This window comes from Stegodyphus dumicola, chromosome X1, assembly GCF_044657685.1.
Source record: "Stegodyphus dumicola isolate Sdum_Otavi_A_Nest chromosome X1, ASM4465768v1".
In the NCBI taxonomy this organism is placed as follows: domain Eukaryota; kingdom Metazoa; phylum Arthropoda; class Arachnida; order Araneae; family Eresidae; genus Stegodyphus; species Stegodyphus dumicola.
In genome coordinates this window covers 34,359,670-34,383,581 of record NC_140780.1, presented here as the reverse complement: position 1 = coordinate 34,383,581, position 23,912 = coordinate 34,359,670, and the positions used below count along the sequence as shown (strand labels likewise).

The 23,912-nt window shown below is 32.7% G+C and overlaps 1 protein-coding gene across 1 annotated transcript in view; it reads right to left on the bottom strand.

Moving 5' to 3' along the window:
- LOC146993124 (sentrin-specific protease 6-like) overlaps positions 1 to 23,912 on the bottom strand; it is a 180,513-nt gene that overhangs the window by 94,337 nt on the left and 62,264 nt on the right. The gene's annotated exons all lie outside the window — the stretch shown is intronic.

The following is a 23,912-nucleotide window of genomic DNA, read 5'->3' as shown; positions in this document are numbered from 1 at the left end:
TCATAGGTACACTTGGGCCAAACAAACAAGGTTTAACTTTAGGCGGGCCGCAAAAAAAAATCAATATTCATAGAAACGTAGATTTATTTTGAATAATACAATAATAAACACATATATATATTTATATAGAAAAGAACAAGAAAAATTTAATGTTTACGTCCTGATACTTGACATCTCTTCTCTGCTATTATCTTTCCTATTTTGGGAGAAATTTTGTTTCCAGTGATAACTTTCAACGCTGACCCAAGGTGAGCATCATTAATATGGTTTCTAATAGGAGACTACCTTTCATTACTGAAAATAAGTGCTCGCACCAATAAGTGCTACCAAACAGGGAAATAATTTCATATGCGAATTTTCGAGTATTTTCAAACCTGGCTGGTAAATATTTGTAAAATTCAGTCACGCCCATTTCAATGAATTTTGCTTTCAAATTTGAGATGCATTGAATCTCGATCACCTGCATTTGCATATAGCTGGGTACTGAGTCAATACTTATTGAGAAAATCGAAGAAAACAAAAAAAAAAAAAAATTGTCTTCGAGGGAACTAAAATCATTAAACCTCGTTTCAAATTCAGTTGTTAAATTTGCAATTTTTTCTGCGTATTTTTGATACGAACAAGTATCATCTAAACTTGATTTGTTCATGCTGCATGTCGGGAAATGCGTCAAATCTTCATTTTTAAGTTGTTTTTCCCAAAGAACTAGTTGACATTTGAATGCTTTAATTATGTCAAACATGTTCGTAATGATATGATCTTTTCCTTGTAACGATAAATTTAAATCGGTTAAGTGTTTGGTTATATCAACGAAGAAAGATAAATCTTGTATCCATATTGGATCGTAAAACAAACTTACGTCTTGATTTTTCGTTTTTAAAAACTGACATATTTCTTGTTTCAAATCCCAGAATTGTTTGAGAATCTTGGAGCAAGATAACCAACGTACTTCGGTATAGTAGTACAAACCCGAATATTCACTAACTAACTCACTTAAGAAAGCAGTGAATTGACGCTGATTTAAACCTCGAGATCTTATAAAATTTATAACTTTTTTTATATATGACAAAACATTCTCCATATTTATTACTTTCGTGCATAGAACTTCTTGATGTATAATACAATGCATATGATGAATGTTTGAACTGTGAATTTCACTAAGTATTTTTCTTAGTAATGCTACCAAGCCCTTGTTTTTCCCGGTCATTGATGGAGTGCCATCTGTAGCTACAGAATTTAATTTTGCCAAAGGTAGATTGTATTTCTGCAGAAGTCCAAAAACAAGTAAATATATCTATCTTCTCCTGTGGTAGTACCAGGCATCGGTATTAGTTCCAGTAATTCCTCAAAAATGTTAAAATTCTTGTCACAAGAACGAAGAAAAACTGCTAATTGAGCTTTGCCACTAATGCCCGTGCTCTCGTCACAGGCAATGGAGAAACTTTCGAAACTAGATGATTTTGCTTTGATCTGATCACTTAAATTCGCGGCTAAATCAGTAACTCTTTCCGCAAATGTATTTCGAGACAATTGATTGAAATTGATTGAAAAGCCTTCACATTTCCAGGACAAACAATTTCTCCAGCTTTCATTAGGCATTCCTTGATGAAATCACCGTCAGTAAAAGGCTTTGAATGTTTAGCTATGAACTCGGACAAGACGTAGCTTGCATGTACCGCCGCTTCACTTTCTTGCAATACTTTACTAAACATGGACTGTTGCTTTTTCACTCCTAACTTGAGCTCTTTTAACTTTTCTTTTCTCATTAATCCTTTGTAATTGTTATATTTTGATTTGTGTTGTTCGTAATGACATTTAATATTATATAACTTTGGTACATCAATAGTATTATTACATATCAAGCAGATTATTTTATCTTTTATTTCACAGCAAAAATATTCTAATTCCCATTTTACTTGGAATATTCTATGTTCGTCAGCGATTTTTCGTTTAATTTTACTACCACTTGGTTTTGATATAGACGTACTGAATACAAAGGGCTGGAATAAACACGGTTAACGTTAAAAAGTTAACAAAAATTTATTCTTTCCACAAGAGATAAATCAAAATGCTGAAATATTTCTTCAAAAATATTCTAACAATATCACAAAATGTCAAACGTTTAGCCAAAATCAATTCAAAACAGAGAAACTAATTCTATCTCACAGCGAAATCGCTACAAATCAATCACAGCATTAAGTAAACAAACAGTTCGCTAGAACTACAATTGAGATGAGTTCTTTGTTCTCGGCTTTTATAAAGCTTTATAATTAATTTCTCGAATATACTGGAAACATCTATAAATATCTGGATTTTTGTGGATGGCAACAGCAATTACGAGATATTTATTTATTAGGTATTAAATGCACGCGCTGTTCTATTTTTAACCTTCCAACGCAGCTGTCTTTCAAAAATCATCTGCGTTGCTAAGGCAACATGAAACAAATCTAATTACAATTCTAAATAAAAAAAACTAAATAAATAAATAACTATGAAATCTGTAACAATATGAATTAAGTAATAATTAATAATAAAGCAAAGTGCATGCACATGCATGCACCAATATATCGTACAAAACTATGATTGGGAAACTGAGACCATGAGTTCGGCCACATTCGGCTATCGGGGGATGCGTAGAAGTTCTGAGTGCACGTGTCCCCCAAAAGCCGAAGGTAGCTGAACGTAAGCTACTCACGCGCATTTGTAATTTAAGTAGTGTGTGTGTCAGCTCGCTGTGAGTAATCTAACAACACTGAATAAATTATCGTTAATTACTTAGCAGTAAACATATAATTTTTTTCTTCGTCGATATGTTATTTTATTATTATATATTATTATTTGCTGATATATTGGCCGGGCTGCAAAAATATTTGTTGCGGGCCGCGAGTTTGACATCCTTGATTTACATCATCAGAATTAGACTTTTCTGGAAATGATGCAGTGCAAAGGGAGGTTACTATTTTTAGAATTGAGAAAGGAAATTTATGTTGCTAATTTAATCTTTTCCATATTCTTTATTTTTATTACATATCCCCCCTTCAAAAGAAAGGTTGGGAAAGAAGGGTGGAAGAAAAAGCATTAAAGAGAAAGTGGCAAAGCATTAGCGCATAAAGAGAAATAATTTGAAAAAGTATAAATCCTGAATTTTGAGCAAAATTATTATTTCCATAATTGCAAAATATACACATTGATATATTTTTAGTCCTTTAAAAAATTTTCAGTCCTAAAGTCTGTGTTTTAGAGTCCACATGATTACATTTTTTCCCTTCAAGGGAAGGCTTTGCAAAGCTTTGAACGCAATATCACAGTTGTAAAAATTCTACACACATTACTTATTTTGAATAATCACAAAAAATTTCAAAATTTTCAAAACATAACTAATCTTCATTATTATAACTTATAGTTTAACATCATAAATTTTATAAAGTATTACTAAAATTATAGTTTTTACTGTTGTTACATCGCTAATTTTCCAATTTTACACAAAAATAGAAGATCCCACAGCTTTCCTTTACACACACATCCAGCTATTTGGACATCACCACTTTAACAAACTCATGTAATGAATTTTCATGAGTAGTTAAGGGTTGCTTCAGGCAGTTGCTTATAAAGGCCTCCGTTCCTTGTTTAAAGGCAATTGGCATTTTGAACTGCACTATACATTCCATTTATTAAAAAAAAATTAACCACACTCCATTTATTTAAAAAACATATTTCTATGAAAAAATCAAAAGGTGGACACCTTCAAAGTTTATATTTTCTGATGTGAGGAGGGTAAAAGAACAAATAACAGAGGTAAAAGCAGGGCCTCTATTTTGATCCAGCACTCCCTCATACTCTTTCCTTGCAGGCATTTATTCTCTTTTTAGTATTTTTATATTCATTATAACCATACCCGGTATTTTAAACATTACATATTTTCTAAATTATATTCAAAACATTTCTGTATCTTTTCAAAATTAACTCGATCATTTCTCAAATAATTCAAAATTTTTAAACTTAAAATTTTTAAACAGCGATGTCATTTCTAATTATTACTACAGTAATTTTAATAACCTTCCCTAAATAAAATAATTATAAATCTCTAAATTTGTTATTTAATAATGTAAAACAATTAGAAAAAAACTATATTTTTTAGTATCATAAAAACTTGAATCAATAAAAATGGTACTAAAATTTAATATGAACAACATCAGATACCTGAATTTCAAAGCAGTACTTAATTAAAAATCATTTACCTCATAGTAATGAAAAGGTTTAGATACATTATTTACAAAATAACATTAAATAAACTCACAAAATTTATAAATCGAAAATACTGAATCATTTTTTAAAGAATATGTTTTGCTTTGGCAAATCAATGACATTAAATTTCAGCAATGTGTCACTAAATTTAGATGCAAAATTTAAACTCCGTTTAAACTCCGATTCTCATTTTTTGAAACGATGAAAAGAACCTCAGTTAATTTAGCTTATAAAATAACCGAAGAATAAAAATTAATAAGAAGATGGATCGCACACGCTAAAAACGGTTGTAGACGAAACATCAGCCTAAGAACGTTGAACCATTTGTTAATATATGAAGATGGATATTTTCTTTTTACTTGTAACTGATGATCATTAGTTATAAAGCAGAGGTAGATTACAAATTCAGTAAGTTGAAAGGCAGGGCAAAACGATATATTTTCCCTCCCTTTCTTGATACTTTCAATGAAAACGAAAATAAATTGCTCACATGTACACACTTGAAGCACGTAGTATAAACAGACCAACGATCTTGGAATTGCTGCAACGCTGAAATAATTTGAAACATTGATACACTGTATCATTGTGAACACTCATCAGAGACGCGCGGTGGTCGCACCTTGAAACCACCAATTTTTGAATTTTTTTCTCTTTTTCTTTCCGAAATTTTTGAGTGAAAATCGATTGATTACTGATCTTTTACCTCTAAATAACACAAAATTACTGCAGAATCGTACATGTTTTAGGTCTTAGTACTTCAATTCGGATGCCTTTTAAAATTCGTTTTCAATGAGACAAAATAACTTCCTTTTATTAATATAAAAAACTTTAAACTTCAAAAGTTATTCATCGCACATCATGATTTCTATTATAAACAATAAAAAATAGCAATAATTAAACTGCATATATAAAAAAAGCCTCTATATGTATAGCATTTGCTTTATGGTTTCACTGCCCCACTACAGCATTGTGTGGCATGCTCTAGAGGCTTGGTGGTCGCGCCTTGAAACCACTGCTCTTAACAATGGCGTTTGCTTGCTTCTCAAATAGAAATGTTTATTTTTACCCTAATATAGATAAGAGGTTTTGAAACCACAGAGTTATTTTATTATTAAACAATACATGCACCTGCCCAGTAAAAAAGTCTTTCTTTTCCAGAGACTTTTCTCTGACTTCAACACACTTGCTCCCCAAGCTAGTACTGTGATTTTATAAATTATTTCCTGTGGTTGAAATTTAATGTAAATATACTTTGCTATAATTAAAAATAGAAAAAGATTTTCTGAATATTTTGGGACGAAATACGAATAAAATAAGTATGAATGGTAAACGAATGATCCGTACCAAAGCCACAAAGACCAAGCCTCCCTCATTAACATAAAAAACACAAATTTCATGTGCCAGATAAAAAGAAACTAAATAATGCTGGACATATACCAGTAAAATTCAGATCCAGGCAGAGTACATTTTGTAGCACAAGGAAGAAATCTCACAGAAGATACATGTGTGAAACGTGCAGTATGGGTCTATGCATGTACCAAAAAGACAAAACATGCTTTGAAAAGTGTCACAAAAAAAAAATTTGTTCTTTGAAATTTAAAAAACAGTCTTTTTTCAATCCTTATTTTACCAAGTATTTTTAACCATTTAGCCAAACGTCCTTCTTATGTAGGTACTTATATTTCCATTTTTATAGAAAAATGACATAAATGTTTATTTTTTAATTTTTTCTGACAATTTACTTCATAAAATAATGTAAAAAATTATATATAATGCAATTCGTACATACATTTTTTAAAATTCATAAATTTCGTCATTTATTGGAAACTCGCACGGAGAAAGCTAAGTTTTTTTCCCCTACTACCTCACTAAGTTTCAAAGTGCGACTACCACCCACAGAACAAAGGGCAAGAGTACATTTTTTTAAATTCATATAGTATTTGTATCTAGGATCATAATATTCAATTTCTAGAGTTTTTAGTTAAAAAAGTTTCTTAAATAATATCGCGTGCATCAAAGGATTAATATAAACACTTTGCTGGGTTAATTTTCGAAGCACTGCGGATGATCAGAATTTTTTTTTTTTTTTTAATTTCTAGACCGATGATTTATATGATGGAGAATAAAATAAAATTCAATATCATAGCAAAGCTTCAATTCTTATCGTTAACATAATTCCACAGATGAATTTGCATTAGTGAACCCGCACTCGAGATGTCAATCCTGTCAGACTAAAACGGTAATAATCGTACTTTTTGGCGGAAGATGAGAAACAATTCACATTTAGTCATGGCCGTAAAACTGCTGCATAGATGACTGGACATTACGGCGTAGTGGAAGATCGCATCAAATTTGTAGAAGTACGACTAGCTTGATAGTTAAACATTATTTATTCTTGAATGACAAATTTCTTAACACATAACTGTAGAACACTAAGATTATATTTTACATAATGACGAATAGCTAGTGCCCCCATAATTTTAGATATGCAATTACATTTTACATAATGACGAATAGCTAGCAGAGGCTGAGCGACAAGCTGTCAGCACGCAGGCGAAGAGACGAAAGAGAGAGAAACTGACGCAGTTATTAACTACTTATACAAGATCGGTGCACAAAGTACAGCTAAACTGTGATTGATTAAATTTTGAGTTTCAGTTCCATTTACATCATCAAAATTAGATTTTTCTGGGAATGATGCAATGCAAAGGGAGAGTATTTTTAGAATTGAGAAAGGAAATTTATGTTGCTAATTTAATCTTTTACATATTCTTTTTCTTACATATATATGTTTTAGAAATGTTCAATTAATGTTTTTGTGGTGGAACACTGCTTTAGTAGATAAAAATAAATAGGCGAGACTTCTTTTTTTATCATGCATTTATCCTAAAATATTACAATACAGCATTATAAAATTCCTTCCAAAATCCCTAACAATTCTCTTTTGTCAGTTTTATATATATAGGAGAAAATTATAAGTGCTGATCATAACTGAACCGTTATAGGTTCTCCTTTCTCAGTGCATGCCTTCATTATGCAAATGGTATTATGCCCAGCTAGCATCAGAAGGTCTGGGTTTTGAGTTCCAGTATGGGCATTACTGATTTTCCATATTTCCCATCACCAGAACAATATTATAGTTCTATAGTAGCACCCGACTAATATGAGGTGGCCAATGATTTTATATCACTTTGATTTGTTGATCAGGCTTCTCCTCTTCCCAATCTTCCTTTTAGCGAGGTAGAATCTATGGAATTTTCTCCTTCATCACTGTATGCTTTATTTTTATAGACATGCAATAATCTAATTTCTCCAGTCCTTACTCGGAATACTTAATGGCCATATGAAGAACATTAAGTAAGTATATAGGTGCTTAAATCTATCCAAACTGCATGTAACAGTGATGATATTTTATCTATGTCTGGGTGCAAGGGATAAATCACCAAATATTGCGTACTCATGGAGAATCATTTCCCATGATTCTCCGTGAAGATTTTGAATAACTGATGTTTGATTATTTCACAAGGATTCTAATTCACTTAATTATGATGAAAATTTGGAAATTATCTGCAATAGAGGAAGAAGCTGTACTATTTCTTCAAGAAAAAGGTATTTTGCCAATTGATGCAACTTGTGTAAAATTGACAAGAAGTTGTGTTTTCAAGATGGCTTTCAATGGCAATGCAACATTTGTACCTTCACAGTATAAACAGCATTTGTAAATGAACATGATTCGAATCATCAAGAATGAATTTAAAATCTGACTCATTTATGGTTCCAGCAATGAAAAGGCATTAGTGAAATAGTATAAAAACTCCAAGTAAAACAGGAAAAGCAGTTTTTTTTTTCAGGGTTCATACACATTTCTGCACACGGAAATTAAATACTTTTAAGGACTATTAATGAAAAAATTAAGGACCTATGAGCAAATGAGAAGTGAATAAATTCAATTAAAAATATTGTCTATGTCTCAACTTCACTTTTGTAATACTATCCTAAAACTAAACTATATCTGTAAGTAGGATACATTATTAAACATAAATTCATTAACATAATTATTAAAAAGTTTGAGAATAAAATAAACTTTATCAAATTTATCAAGTAGCTCATAATAGTTGGACAGTTTTCAAAGAAAGTGACATTTTATTAACGTTTTACTAACGGTTAGGTTCACGTTGATGCTGTTTACGCTTCATTTTGTCACATACTTGCTCAGTCTAGAAATTTAATAAATAGCGGGTAGATTTTATGTCAAGTGGCATAGGTTAAAATGACAAGTAAAGTCATAATCAGTATGATTCATAACAAAAGACTGGCTGTTGTCACCGCTGCTGCTTGCCCAGAGAGAGACCTACTGAGCACAGCAAACTTGAAAGGCCTGATGTAGGCATGGTTGGCAGGTTTTGAAAGTTAGTTGGGCTCTGTCTGATGCAGTTAGCATCGTAGCCTACTGTAGAATTTCAGGGGTTATAACAGAGTTAATATTCTTTAAGGTTTCAGTAAACCACTAAAGCACCAGAGGTGATAAGCTGTTTTGTATTATTTCAAATCTCACTAGCTGCACAGAATAAGTTTTACATGAATTTTTACACTTTTGTGTTTTATCTTGTGACCACTGTAAGGATTAATGAAAGGCAACAATTCGTTTTAACGTGCAGAGATTATTTTTAAAGGTAAGCATTAGTTATAAGTAATTAAACTAGATAGTTAGCTAACCTTAGTCATTATGAATTTACATGGAAATGATTAAATTTTTATTTAAAAATACATGTAATTTACGACATTTATTCTTAAATGATATTAGGATAATTACACATTAAAAGTAGTTATTGCTAGTTTTGTAGCAACAACACTCAACAAAATATTTATGCATCTTTTTAATTTCAAGCCTTCCCAGACATTTTGGCTAATTTATATCGATTTCCTTCGCTTTAAGCATCTTTTCTAACAATCAGAAATTTGTCTCAATACACAAAATAATGTTCTCACTAGTTTCTGCACGTGTTATCTCCTAACATGTCACCTCTCCGCAATGTACCTATGAGCGTTTACTTGATCTGGTAAAAGTTAAATAGTCCAACCCCCCCCCCCCCGACAGACGTGAAACAAATTATCACTATGTCTGAAAGTAACTACAAAGTCAGACAAAGGTTTAAGTATGCTCTTATTTAAAAAGAACATAGAATATAATGGCATGTTCTTATGCTAACAAAATCAGTTACAGCTCGTGGTGATGTAATTACACAAAAAGAGTCAAATTCAAACTAAAAATGTGGACTAGTGGTCAAAGACTATGCAACTGAATTTTAATTTAAGCTGGATCAGTAACTCTAGCATCATAACAAATTCAAATGGTGGCAGCAATAATACAAAGATGAATAATTATAAATTATCAGAGCTGGCAGGAACTAATGCAGGGAGCAGGCGGAGGTCAGAAACACACTCTGTATTACACTCCAAAAACCTCAGTTTAAAAACCGTCTAAGCGATTTATATTCTGATGAGGATATATAAATGGAAAATTAAAAGTAAAGGCTGAAATTATAAGCAACTGGGTAATTTACATAACAATAACTGTACATAATCTTTGAAGAATAATTTTCTTTCTCTTTATGTATTCAGTTTTTTTTTCTTCAACACGTTTCCTTTTCCTTTTAGAATTTTTGGATTTAATTAAAGATTTCTGTTATTCTAAAAAAACTAAATGCATTTAGAATTTGCAGAAAAAGCTTCTAATTTTGCTTCTAGTTTTATTTCTTTAGGAATATGAACATTCAGAAGAAATATTAAATGATATATGATAAGTGCCGGTTACAGAACTGGTGCGGCAGAATTTAGTGACACACCGAGCAACAAAATACAGATATGGCAAACCTTTTAGAATTTAGAACATGTATTGGAAGCAGAATTTTAAAAGGCACTAGGCACCAGAATTTAAGATCCACAGAGATTGCATCAGGTGGGAATTTTTAATTTGAAGGCCTACTCAGACATTTTGGCTAATTTATATCGATTTCCTTCTCCTTAAGCATATTTTCTAACAATTAGAAATTTGTTTCAATATGCAAAACAATGTTTTCATTAGCTTCTGCGTGTTTTATCTCCTAACTGCCAACCTCTCACAATGTACTACCTATGAGGGTTTACTTGATCTGGTTAAAGTTAAATAGACCGAACTCCCCCCTCGACAGACGTGATCAAATTATCACTATGTCTGAAAGTAACTATAAATCAAATAATAAATTGAAATAAAGGTTTAAATAAGCTTCTTATTCAAAAAGAACTTGGAACATATAGGCCTGATCTTATGCTAACAAAATCAATTACAGTTTGTGGTGATATAATTAAACAAGAGTCAAATTCAAACTAAAAATATGGATTAGTGGTCAAAGACGATACAATTTAATTTCAATTTAATCTGGTTCAGTAACTCTATTATCATAATAAACTCAAATGTCAGCAGCAGTAATGGAAAGACTAATAATTACAAATTATCAGAGCTGACAGAACTAATGCAGGGAGCAAGTGGAGGACAGAAACACACTCGTCTTACACTCCAAAAACCTCAGTTTAAAAACTGTCTTGTGAACAGTGATTTGCATTCTGATGAGGAAATAGAAATGGGAAATTATAATAAGGCTGAAACTGTAAATAACTGGGTAATTTACATAATAATAACTGTACATATCTTTGAAGAATAATTTTCTTTCTCTTTACATATTTAGTTTCTTTTTTCAACACGTTTCCTTTTCACTTTAAATTTTTGGCATTTAATTAAAGACTTCTGTTATTCTAAAAGACTAAATGCATTTAGAGTGTATGGAAAAAGCTGCTAATTTTATTTCTTTAGTAATATGAACATTCAGAAGAAATATGAAATACATTTGGTAAAGTCTGGTCACAGAGCTGGTGTGGCATAATTTTTAGAATTTAGGGAACTGAGCACAAAATATAGAAATGGCAAAACTTTTAGAATTTAGAACAGAGAAAGGCACAAAGCAGCAGAATTTAGGATCCACAGAGACTGTGTCAGGTGGCAAAATGCCTAGCGCCAGATCTATGCATGATGCATTAAGACATATTAGATAAATCTTTTGAATTGTCAGTTTTCTTTATTAATAAAAAAATTCCTTTTCCATATGATAAGATTAGAAGTACTTTTGATATTTTCCATGCTTGTATCTAGTAAAAAGTAGAGAAAATAAGGGGAAGATAAAAATGTTAAGAAAGTGGTTTTAGAATCAGAAGTAAAACATTAAACTATTATGTTTTCATTGTTCTTCCAGATGTTCTCCAAAATGTAAGAAACTGTGTGTTACTACCATGGAGACATTTTAAATTTTATCACATTTTTCTGTAATCTTTTAGAATCGTGGGTCTATAAATTTGCCTGTTTTGTAAACTGTGCTTTATAGCATTATTCGTTGCTTATTTTTCAGATACAAAAAATTTTATAATATATGGCGAAAATGGAACTTTATAATATGACAGTGAAAAATAAAAATGCTTTATTTTAATGTTATTTCTTAAATATAATTCCAATATTTACCATTATTTTAATAAAATTTATCAATGTTAGAATGTTCTAAAAAAATCGTCAAAAATCCCCAGATCTCGGAATTAAAAATTTTCTATAGAAACTGATCTTAAAGTTGCCAAAATATTGATAATCGCCAAATTTAGAACAGTTTAATAAAAGAATTCACATCCCCAAAAGCGGAAAGTTGTTTGAGAGTTCTTCATTACAAAAAATGAAATAATTTTGAAATGCTTATGTTTCACTTCTTGCTCAGAAACTCGAGTATCCCACCATTATTTATATTACAAATAGGAACAAATTATAACTAATGAACCCATTCAAAAAATAGCCATATTTGTCTGTGAATCGCTAAAAATATTCCTGCAAAACGCTAATTCACACCCAAAATGGCAGTCGTAAAAACAAACAGATATTTCAGATGATTAAAATTAAGGACCTTCTGCCAATTTTGGCCAAAATTAAGGACTTTTAAGGACCAAAAATTGATTCCAAAAAAACTTGAGGACTTTTAAGGACTCTTAAGAACCGTACGAACCCTGCATAACAACCAACATGCCACTATATTTAAGGCATCTCCCCCCTTTTGTAATACTTTTATGCATATTTTTTACTGCAAAAGGGATGTATGCATAGGATACATTCTGTTGCTCAGATTTTTTACTGTTTGGAGAATTTAAAATTCTACACATTATCTTTTTCACTGTATTGCAAAATTGCACAAAGTTCAGAAAGCTGTGCTTGCTTTAGTCAAAAATCTGCAAGTCTTTTTCATACAGCTTTGTTCAAATATTGACTTATATGCAAAGTCAAAAAGGAAAATGTGACAGAAGAATGAAGATGCCACTAAGAATAAAAAGAAATTCCGTGAAATGTGCTTTAAATGCAAAAGCCAATTCGATAAATTAAAAAAAAATATTTAAACATTTATGGGTTTGGAATTATCAGCTGGGGCTGTGAGAATATTATTTAACAAAGGATTAAAAAATTCGGGGTGCGAATGAAGGAAGGCTACAATTAATTTCTATGGCTAAAATAATATAATTACGCTGGAAAGTTTAAAGAATAAAATATTACAAAACAGATTAAAATACAGTACAAAGTCCGAAATCCGGATGTCCGTTATCCGAAATGATCTAAAATAAGGACCTCAAAGGCAGTAAAAACATTTTTCTTTGGTATGCTTTACACATGAACATTTGATTTTTCATTCCATAATAAAACGTGTGGAGATTTTCACTTAAAAATTCAGATTCTTAATTTCACTTAGGCACTAAATAAAATACCTCGTTATGGAAAAACAATCACGTAAGCATAAATTTGTGAAATTAATAATTTGGCTCTGTAGCTGAGTATCTGCTTGGCATACATCTCAAATGTTCCGTTCACCACTGCTCACCACACTTACCGAAAAATTCATCTATTTTATATCCCTGATGCCGACTTGGCGAGTCATTATTTATTATATTTTGCTTTCATTACCACATGGTTATCAATACATAACAGCTTCAATAATAACTCATGCAGTGATGTCTAAACTTTTTTTATATTAGTAATTGAATACCAAGACTATGACAACCTTTTAAGCTAACATTATGCTTGGCGATGATTATAGATTTTTAAATGCTTTAAGAAATGTTGAACGAGGAAAAATTCAACAAAAATTTCTCTTCATATGCTAAAAATAGATTCTGTTAATGAAACTCATAGATTACATTTAGCGCTATTTTAATTAAGAATAACTGATATGTTATTCACCATAAACCCAGAAGTGGTGGCAGAATATGTCGGCACCAGACGGCAGAATTTAGGGAAGATGAAATTTTTGGAACTTGGGGAAGCACCGAGCAGCAAATTTTATGATTTAAGGAAAGCACTGAGATGCAAAGTTTAGGTGCGGTGAAAATTTAGAACTTCGTAAGGCGCTTTATAGCAGAATTTAGAACCTGTAGAGACTGCACCATGTGGTATTAGCCTAGACAAAGCATTAAGTCTATGTGGGAATTTATTTATTCAGGACTCAGATTAGTTTCAAGCATTTACAAGAAATAAACATAGGTATAGTAAATAACTAAACTAATACCTTAATTCAGTATGCAGTAGGAGCAAGACAAAATTTAGCAAAACAACTTAGCTTTCGTCGCCAATCTTGTGATACACAGCCAATAATGTGTCACGGACGCTATTAAGCTAGGCTAAAATTATCTTTGCTGATTCTAAGGCATACCAGTTAATGTAGCGGACTGTGCTGCTCCCTATTCTTTTAGTTTGATACAGTTTTTTTTTTTTTTTTTTTTTTTTTTCAGACTGTTATTATTACGGCAATTTTATAAAAACTAAGCTTGAACTTTCGATTATGTATGTCAGAAAGAGTTTCCAATTCTGGAGCTGCCAAAGGATCTACAAAGTGAAACCATGTTTCGATGTCCATTAAAAAAAAAAGTGAAATTCTTGCAAAAAATGGATAAAGGCATATCCGTCTCAAAATTATGCAAGGAGTATGGCACTGGAAAGACAACTGTATATGACATAAGTAAAAAGAAAACGGAACTTTTTGAATTTTTTGTGGAAGCAACTTAAACAACTAACAGTGAAAGAAATGTTTAATGTAAACAAATAAATATTAAGCTTTTTTTGTAATTTTTGATACCCTTTGGATCATAATTGTTCTTTATTTCCCAAATCAAGATTTCATATTTTTAATTGTATAATTTCTGCATGCCATCTTACCAGATTTAAATTGATGACCTAATATCCGGAAAAATCCCAAATCCGAAATCACCGAAGTCTCGATGAGTCCGGATTTTGGATAAATATATATGTATATAAAATCTAATTGTAAAATTAATATTTTGCTATATATGAATAAACATTATGCAATTTCATTTTGTAGGTTTTAGTTTTAAACTTCCAAATGGTCCAGGATTTTGCTTAAAAACCTTCATTTTCCCAAAACTGCCATTAGAAAGAGATATTTTCTTGATTTTAATGCCAAAATGTCCATTACTTTACACCTGAATTTATGTACTTTAAATATATTGCCTTAGATTCTTTTATGTACTTTAAAGATATTGCCTTAGTTTCTTGGATGTATTTCAAGATGCATGTATAAGGGTGGATCAAATGAAAAGGAACAGTAGCCACAAAATGAAAAGCTATTATTATTTTCAAATGTACTCACCAAAATTACAAAAGCACTTATCTCACTGCTGCATCAAGTGGCAAATACCTCAGTCATAGAAAAAGTTTGGCCGAGATCATAGCTGGAACCTTCTCTGTAGAGGTTGCCAAGGTATTTTGCAGTACGTGTTACCAAAAAAGACCAGTTTCATCAGTGTTGTAAAACATCCACAATGCCTTTTTTAATGGATCAAAGATGTGAAAGTCACACGGGGAAAGGTTGTGGCTGTAAGGCGGGTGTTGCAATATACTGCATCAAAACCATGCAAACATGTTCAGTGTGCAAATGGGTATGCATTGTCATAGAGCAAAAGCATTACAGAGGACATGCCTGGCCACTTAGCTTTGATTGCTGCATGCAAACATTAAATGGTATTGCAGCACTGAGCAGTGTTGATCGTTTCACCTGGAGCCAGAAAATTAATGCGAAGCGGATCTTTCACATAAAAAGAAAAAAGCATGATTTTGCCCTTACTCTACATCATCCTGGACTTCTGTGGTGGAGAGCAGGCATGTTTCCACAGCTAGCTTTGTCATTTGCTTTCTGGTTGGTAGTGATGGCGTGATAGTGAGTCCCGATTTTACGTGCAGTATTCTGATGGCCGTTACGTAGCTGGAGTGCCTATGCTGATCGCAAGTCACCTACTTGCATTCGATATTGGCATAGGGGTCCTGCACCTGGTGTGATGATTTGGGCAGCCACTGGCTGCATGACATGCAGATATCTAGTTCAAATCAGCAGTAATTTGAATGCAGATGGGTACATTTTTGACATCTTACGTCCAGTGATTGTGCCCTATCTTTGAAGCCCCAAAACAGAGCCGGATTTACATATAAGCTACACAAACTTAGATTAGGGCCCACCCAAATTAAAATATAGTATAAATAGTACTAAAATATATTATAACAGATTTATAAAGGGCCCCATATCTCAAATAGCTTAGGGCCTTATCAAGTCTAAATCTCTATCTGCCCCCAAACGCCATGTTCTAACAAGATAATGCAAGACCACATGTTCTGACCTTCCTCGATACACAGAGTATTTGACTGCTGGCCTGGCCTGCACGGTCTCCAGATCTGTCACCCATTGAAAACATCTGGTCATGGGTTTTTGAGAGACTGGCTCACCACCCCTCTCCAGCTAACATGGTTGATGAATTGTGGCATACACTTGAAGCAGCATAGAATGAGTTGCCCATTTCTGTCATCCAAGCCCAGTTTGACTCCATGCCTGGTGGAGTAAGGGCCATTTTAGCTGCCAGTGTTGGCAGCTGTTTCTACTAATTTTGCACCTCTATAAACCTCCAAAATGTTCACAAATTTAATCATTTTGTCTTCGTGCCATACTGTTTACATGCAATAAATATCTTTTCCTTCATGGTATTGCAATTTTAAAGGCCAGCGGTGTATATACAGTACTAAGTCCAAGATCAGGACTTTGGCAATTCTGGATTTCGTATTTTTCCGGATATTAGTTCATTAGTTTAAATCTAGTATGATGGCATATAGAAACTATAAAATTAAAAATATGAAATCGTAATTTATGAAATATTTTATGATCTAAAGGGTTCCAAAATTTACAAAAAAAAAAAAAAAAAAAAAAGGGCTTAGCTTTTTTTTTTTTTTTTTTTGTGTTCTCTCTATTAAACATTTCTTTCAATGCAAGTTGCTAAAGTTGCTTCTTTTTTTGTGCTAATACTTTCTCTTTAATTCTATAGAGACACATAATTTCTTGTTCAATTACAAAGTTCCATTGCTCCAAGTCCTGTAATTGCTGTGTTGAAAATTCCAACTAACTTGTCAATTGAAATTATTTCATTTTCAGTAATCCCCCTGTCACTTTCTTCACTACTGGTGGCTGCATTCTCTGGATCTAGAACCATATTGCAGATTTTGTGATCCGTTAATTGATTGATGATTGGGGCATTGTCATCGCAATGAAAAACTTCTGTTATATCAACTTCATTTATTATGGCTTCTCCACATTTATTTACAAAATCCATTAATTGGAAAATTTCACCTTTTGTTTGCGATATCCAGACACCTTCAGATTTGCAGCTATAATCTTCATTATCCTCACCATGAAATATGGTAGCCGGCCATAAACCCAGGATCTTGCGGTGCTCCACACAGCAGATTTTATGTTAAAATATTTCAAAAATTACTGAAGTCTTGCCATACTGAAGAAATTTAACATAGATTTTTAAAATGCTACTTTATATTTGCATTTCAGCGTGCGCACTTTTCCGATATCCATAGGCTGAATGATCGACATACAATTTAGAGGAAAAAACAATATGGATACATTATCTTTCACTAAAAATGTAGGTGAAGTACGAGCTGAACAGTTGCCTACAATCAGGATAATTTTTGCGTCATCAGGTAAACCAACCGAATTGAAATGCTGGAGAGTCTCAGGCATGAAATTATTTTCAAATCAATCATTCATTAACACTTGTATCCTCCATGCTCTTTTATTTGCACAATATATAACAGGAAAAACCTTTAGTCCTTTAAATGCTCAATTTTGTATATTTTTTCTGATTATGAAAAGTTTACACTTGTGCGCTCCTGCAGCATTAGCGCATACTAAAATTGCTAGCCTTGATTTTAGAATCTTTGCCAACAGCTGGAACCTTCTCTGTAGAGGTTGCCAAGGTATTTTGCAGCACATATTACCAAAAAAGACTAGTTTCATCCGCGTTGTAAATTTGTTCTGTAGATAACTTTTCACTATTAGTGAGTTCAATGCATTTGCAAATAGTTCAGCAGCTTCAGTATCAGCTGAAGCTTTTTCATCTAAAAATTTTAACTGCTTTATACCATGGTGATTTTTAAATTTGGTTAACTAACTTGTCAAATATGTGACCTCAGTTTTTAAGTTCATTTCTTCATGAAATTTTTTGGCTTGAGTCATTAGCATTGGAACCGTCAATGGCACACCCTTGCTGCAACACTGTCTGACCCATTCAATCATCAGTTTATAATGATTGTCACTTTTAGCATAACTAATAATTTTTCTGTTATTCATTACAAGTGGGATGTCGAAATACAAAATAATATAAAAGTTCCTTTTATCTCTTTTCTTATGTCATATACAACTGACTTTACAATGCCATATTCCTTGCATAATTTTGAGGCGGATATACCTTTATCCATTTTTGCAGCAATTCCACTTTTTGTTTAATAGACATCAAAACATACTTTCTCTTTGTAGATCCTGTTGGAGCTCCAGAATTAGAAACCCTTTTTGACATGATCGAAAGTTCAAACTTTAATTTTCACATAAAATTGATGTAATAACCGCCTGCAAAAAATAATAAGCTGGATCAAATCAGCTTATTATTTTTTGCAGGCATTAGTTCTGCTAAATTTTATTCTGTTTCTATCGTGCATCGAGACAATTAATCCTAAATTGTATTAGTTTAGTTATTTATTATACTTACGTCTATTTCTTGCGGATGCTTAGGGCTTATTTGAGTCTTGAATAAATAAATTCCCACATATACTTAAGTCTTATCGAGGGTGGGCACTAGATATCTTACTGCTTGATGCAGTCTTCTGGGGGTCATAAATTCTGCTATCAAGCACCTTCCTAAGTTCTAAATTTTTGACGACCCTAAATTTTGGGTCCCAGAGCATTCCTTAAATTCTAAAAATTTTGTCATCTATTAATTTTGTTGCACAGTGCATCTCTAAATTCCAAAATTTTTGCTTTCCTAAATTCTGCCTCCTAGTGCGGCTATATACAAGCTCTGGCCCCAGTTCTGGGTTTATGTGAATAATACATCACTTAATTTTTAATTCAAATAGCACTAAATGTAATCTTTTGGCCTAAGAATATCATTAACAAAACCTATTTGTAACATATGGAAAGAAATTTTGAAAATTTTTCCTCGCCGACATTCCTTGGTGCATTTAACTTAAGTTTATAATCATCGTCAAACATAATGGTCAACATAAAAGATTACCCTACTCTTTGTTATTCAATTACTAAAGAAAAAAAAAAAATTGGCATCGCTGCATGAGTTATTACTCAGGTTGTCATGTGTTGTTGATAAACATGCAGTGATGAAAGTAAAATATAATAAATAATGATTCATCAGGTTGGCATCAGGGATATAAAATATTAGTAGATGTAAAATCAATGATGTTTTTATGTAGAATGTTTTGGTTTGAGATTCATTTCAAGCAGATATGCAGCTACACAGCCAAATTATTGATAAAACAAATTTATGTTAAAATGACTGTTTCTTCGAGAAAAATATATTTCAGAGTCCCCCTTGGTGAAAATTGGAGACTTTTTTTGAGGCCGCTACTGTTTACCTGCAACACACTTCCAAGTATAATGGAGTCCAAAACATAATTAAAACATAAAAATATTTTGTCAATAAACTACATTTTAAATGTCAATAAAACAAATAAATAACATAAAAATGGAAATACACGTTACCTAATCTGTGAAGTACAAAAAGGAAATATCAACTTACCTTATTTATAAATTTGTGTCTTTGGTGTATAACATACAGAATTTCTTAACAGCATTCAAAAACTGTTTAAAATTATCTAAACTAGAATTTGTATACTGCCATCACCACTTAAATTCACAAACATAAGAATAAAAAATATCCTCCTTAGTGCCAAACTGACAGTTGCATTTCTTTCGAAAATCCCTTTTTATTACACCACATATACCTTTGATAGTGTTGATATGAGCTCCGGCATCTGAATCCTTATCGTAATTTACTGAGAGGTGAGCGAAGACATTATTAGAAAGACAATCATACGACTTTAAGCAATCAGGTATGATCATTGTTCCAGGTAAGATATTTTGTTGAATTACAATTAAACCTTCATTTACACACCAGTCAACCAATGCTTTCTTTCCCATTCATTCCAAATCATACAGAAACTTCAGGTTAATCTTATCACAGGCAGCCATTTTTACGGTGTAAAGCACAAAATAAGCATTGTACTTCCTAACCAACATCCGACGCAGGAATAAGCCTTGAGAACTATTTTACCAATAATGAAATTCAGTGCAATCATGCACTGTAACCAATCATGTCATGATAGGGTTTCCAAAACATACATCTTAAAAAATACTCAGATTACCTTAACTGAAACAACAGCATGGCGATAATCCAAGGGGTACCCCAAAATATAGACTACCCATTTCTTCAGTAAGGAGGCATTTTGTTTACTGCCGAAGTAAAATTAAGAATCAGGACTCTCCATGTGTTTTATTACGGGGTAAAAAATCAAATGCGCATGTGTAAAGCATACTAAAATAAACAAATGACAAAAAGGTTGTTGGTGGCCTTGAGGTTCGGATCTGGACATCCTTGGGCTTTGTACTGTGTATATATATATATATATATTGCTATGGATTTTGTATTTAAATAGATAATTTAAGTAGAATTATAATTAAAACTGTTGCATTTTCCCCGTACAACGTAGTGCGAGACAAATTTTGAGAGAAAGCTATATCCGAAAAGTAAAAATACAGGAGTATATGCATTTAACATTTAATAAATAGGTATCTATTTAAATTGTATTGAAATTAAATAAATGTAATTGACCAGTATGTTAGCTGTAACCATAATTCCATACTCTTATTGCTTTCCAGAAATCTTGAGAAGCAGAATTTACTAAACAGATCTGCGTGGCCAGTTAAAAACTATTTTAAGGCCAAAGAAAGAGTTTCTTGGTTCATTTGTTTAGTTAGTTGCTTAGTTACTGTTATTGTGATTTGTTTAGTTCTGCATGAATTGAAAAATCCAAGTTAGCTTTCTCTTTAGATATGCTTTGCATCGAGTTATATTTAACATTTAAAGTAGTTTGAAGTATAACTACTGATTATATTGTGTGATACTGTGAACACTTGTACGAATATTGCTGAGGAAAATTCAAGCATTCTGATAAAATTCTTTTGATAAGAAAAGATTTTTATTAACCTATTATCGGACTTAAGCATTCAATCCATTACAACCCCCCTATGCACCCAACATTTTTGGTGCTAGAAGTAGGATTGAATGCCAGTAACAAGAGCGATGGAGGAGCAGTTAAGACAGCTGGTAGCAGCTTTTGCTGCATTTAAAGAAGAAACGAACATGGGCCAAGAAGAAATGAAAGCTGGCAAAGATTCCATTAAAGCATAGATGAAAGCGGGCCAAGATTCCATTTAAGTAGAGATGAAAGCTGGCCAAGCATTTGTTAAACAGGAGACGAGAGTCATTCAAGAAAGCTGGAAGAATCTGACAAAGAGATGAAAGCATTCACCAAAGCAGAGATGAAAACCGTTCAAAAAGTATTGAAGAAGGTCAAGAGGAAATAAAAAAAAAATTACTGCATAATAGAAGAAAAATTTTAGGTTATAGAAAGCAGAATACACGCTGTTGAAAATAAAGTTGGAAACTTTGAAGAAAGAGTTTCTTCTGCGAAAAAACAAATAGAACAGAGAGTTTCTGCTGTGGAGCAACGAATCGATGGAAGAGTTTTGGCCGTCCAACAACAAATTGAAGAAAGAGTTTCTGCCATCCAAGGGCATATCGAACAACAAATTGAAGACAAGGCTTCTGCTGTTATTGTCAGAGGAATTGACAGATTAAAGAAATGCATAGTGACAGCAGGAAGCAATCCTGAGGGTTTTAAAATTTATATAAGACGCAATTTTCTATAGTGGCAGAAGCAAATAGATGGGATCCCTAAGCTGAGGCCTGTCATCTCGCCACCTCTCTATGAGCAGATGCAATGGATATCCTTCAGACTCTTCCTGAAAACAAAAGGTAAGATTTCGAAGCTCTGTCCTGTGTTGGAGCTGCACATTGGGGAGAAATGTTTAAAAGATTAGAGCAGGCTTCAATTAAAATATCATCAACCAGAAGCCCATGGAAACACTCCAGGATCTTGCCACAGATGTTGAAAGTTTCTGTCAGGCACTCCAAAAAGGTGTCTCATCTCACCTTTTTGGAGTGCCTGACAGAAACAAGAGAAATCCTGTTCCTACAGTACTTTATTGACAGCATCCATTATCCTGAAATACAGAAAACTCTACGAATGGTGATGTCAAGGATTTAAAAAGCCCTCTGATGTACACCATGAAATTCGAGGCAGCCCAGCAAGCAAATTGTAGAGACCGCAAACTAATCAGAGGTGCTCAAGTCCACGATCAAGTGAAACAAATGATTGCTTGTTTAGATGATTTAACCAGATCATCTAAACAAGCAATCATCAAGATTTTAAGTCAATGATTTGATATGGAATAGGAATGAGAAGAAACTGACTCTAAATTGTTGGGGTACTAAAGGCCATGTAAGAAAGGACTGCAGAACACTCCAGGGCACACAAAATAAGATGATTTAAACAGACAAGTCAATGATTTGAGACGGAATAGCAGTGCAAGAAACCATCCCTAAAGTGCTGGAACTGCGGTGGTAAAGGCCATGTACGAAGGAACTGCAGGCACGAAAAATAAGACCTTTTCTCAGCAATGATGTAGAAAACAAATTATTGACTATCCCACACAGTGGAGTTTGAATGATAATGAAAAACTCCAGTTTAAAGTGCTCAAGATTTCTGAAGCGAGTGGCAACAGTAATGGACTATTCATCAATGGGCATATTAATGGAGTTCCTTGCAATATGATTATTGATACAGGAGACAATGTTACCATCATTCGAAAAGATTTAGCTCAACAACTTACAAGATAACCTCATTTGGACACCATCTTGCATTACACTTCAAACTGCGCCTGGTGATAAAACTGCAATTGATGGAAAGTTAAACATCACATCTAGTTATGCCGCCTACTATCACATGGCATATGTGGCAAATATCACAGATCCTTGCATACTCGGATTGGAATTTCTAAGGAAATAGAATTTTTCCTTGGACTTCAAAAATAACAAATTGAGGACATAACTATCCACCATCTGAAGGGATTATCACCTGGAAACACTGAAAAGCCCTGTCTAGAAGACCTGGTCCAGAAAGCTGCTGATATTGTTCCAGGGTTGAAGTGAAATACAAGCTGCTTAATTCAATAGCATGACAAATTACAACACCAACATTGGCTGATTAAGATCGATGGATTGACAAAACAGTCAGGAAAATCCAGCTGGAAGATGGTGACATTAAACCTATAATTGACTTAATGGAGTCTTCAAACAGAAAACCTACCAGGCAGGACATTTCGATCTATAGTCCTACAACCAGAGCTGTGGAGTCGGTAGGGAAAATGACCGACTCCAACTCCTGGAATTTTTAAAGACTCCGACTCCAACTCCTGGAATTTTTAAAGACTCCGACTCCAACCTCCCTCATATATAGTGTTTAAAGTGCTCTAATTCTGCTGCATTGATTTGTGATGATGTACTTATTTTAGTCCTACTTTTTTGTGCATTGAATTTCTTAATGTGAGCTCTATGGTTATTGATTCGAAAGTTAAGATTGTTTTTAGTCTGTCCTATAGATTGAACATGTCAGGTGCCGCAGATAATCATGTAAATACAGTTAAATGTTTTTCATAGAAATTGTTTTTTCGTGTTGCCTGTAGTAGGCATGGTGTTAAATTTGCAAGTTTGTTATCTAGTGGAATGACATTTAAAGATTTCAATTTGAGAGATACGAGCAAGATTTAAAAGTAAGGAGGCTGCTAACCTTCAATACAGTAAAATTTTTGTAGAAAAACTTTTAAACTTAAAAGTAAAAATAATAATAAAAGGTGGAGATAACATTAATAGTGAGTTCATTAAGTAAGAGATAAATAGCGCTAATAGCTGCTATTTAGCATATCAAATGTTGTATGATCTTAAATTCACTTAGTGCGTAATCAAGTTATTCTACTACTTGCGCAATTTACTAAAGAAATATTGATTATATTATCTCCTAATATTAATTTTAATAGAATTATCTAAACAGAGTGAATCCCTAGTTAGTAAGATTAATT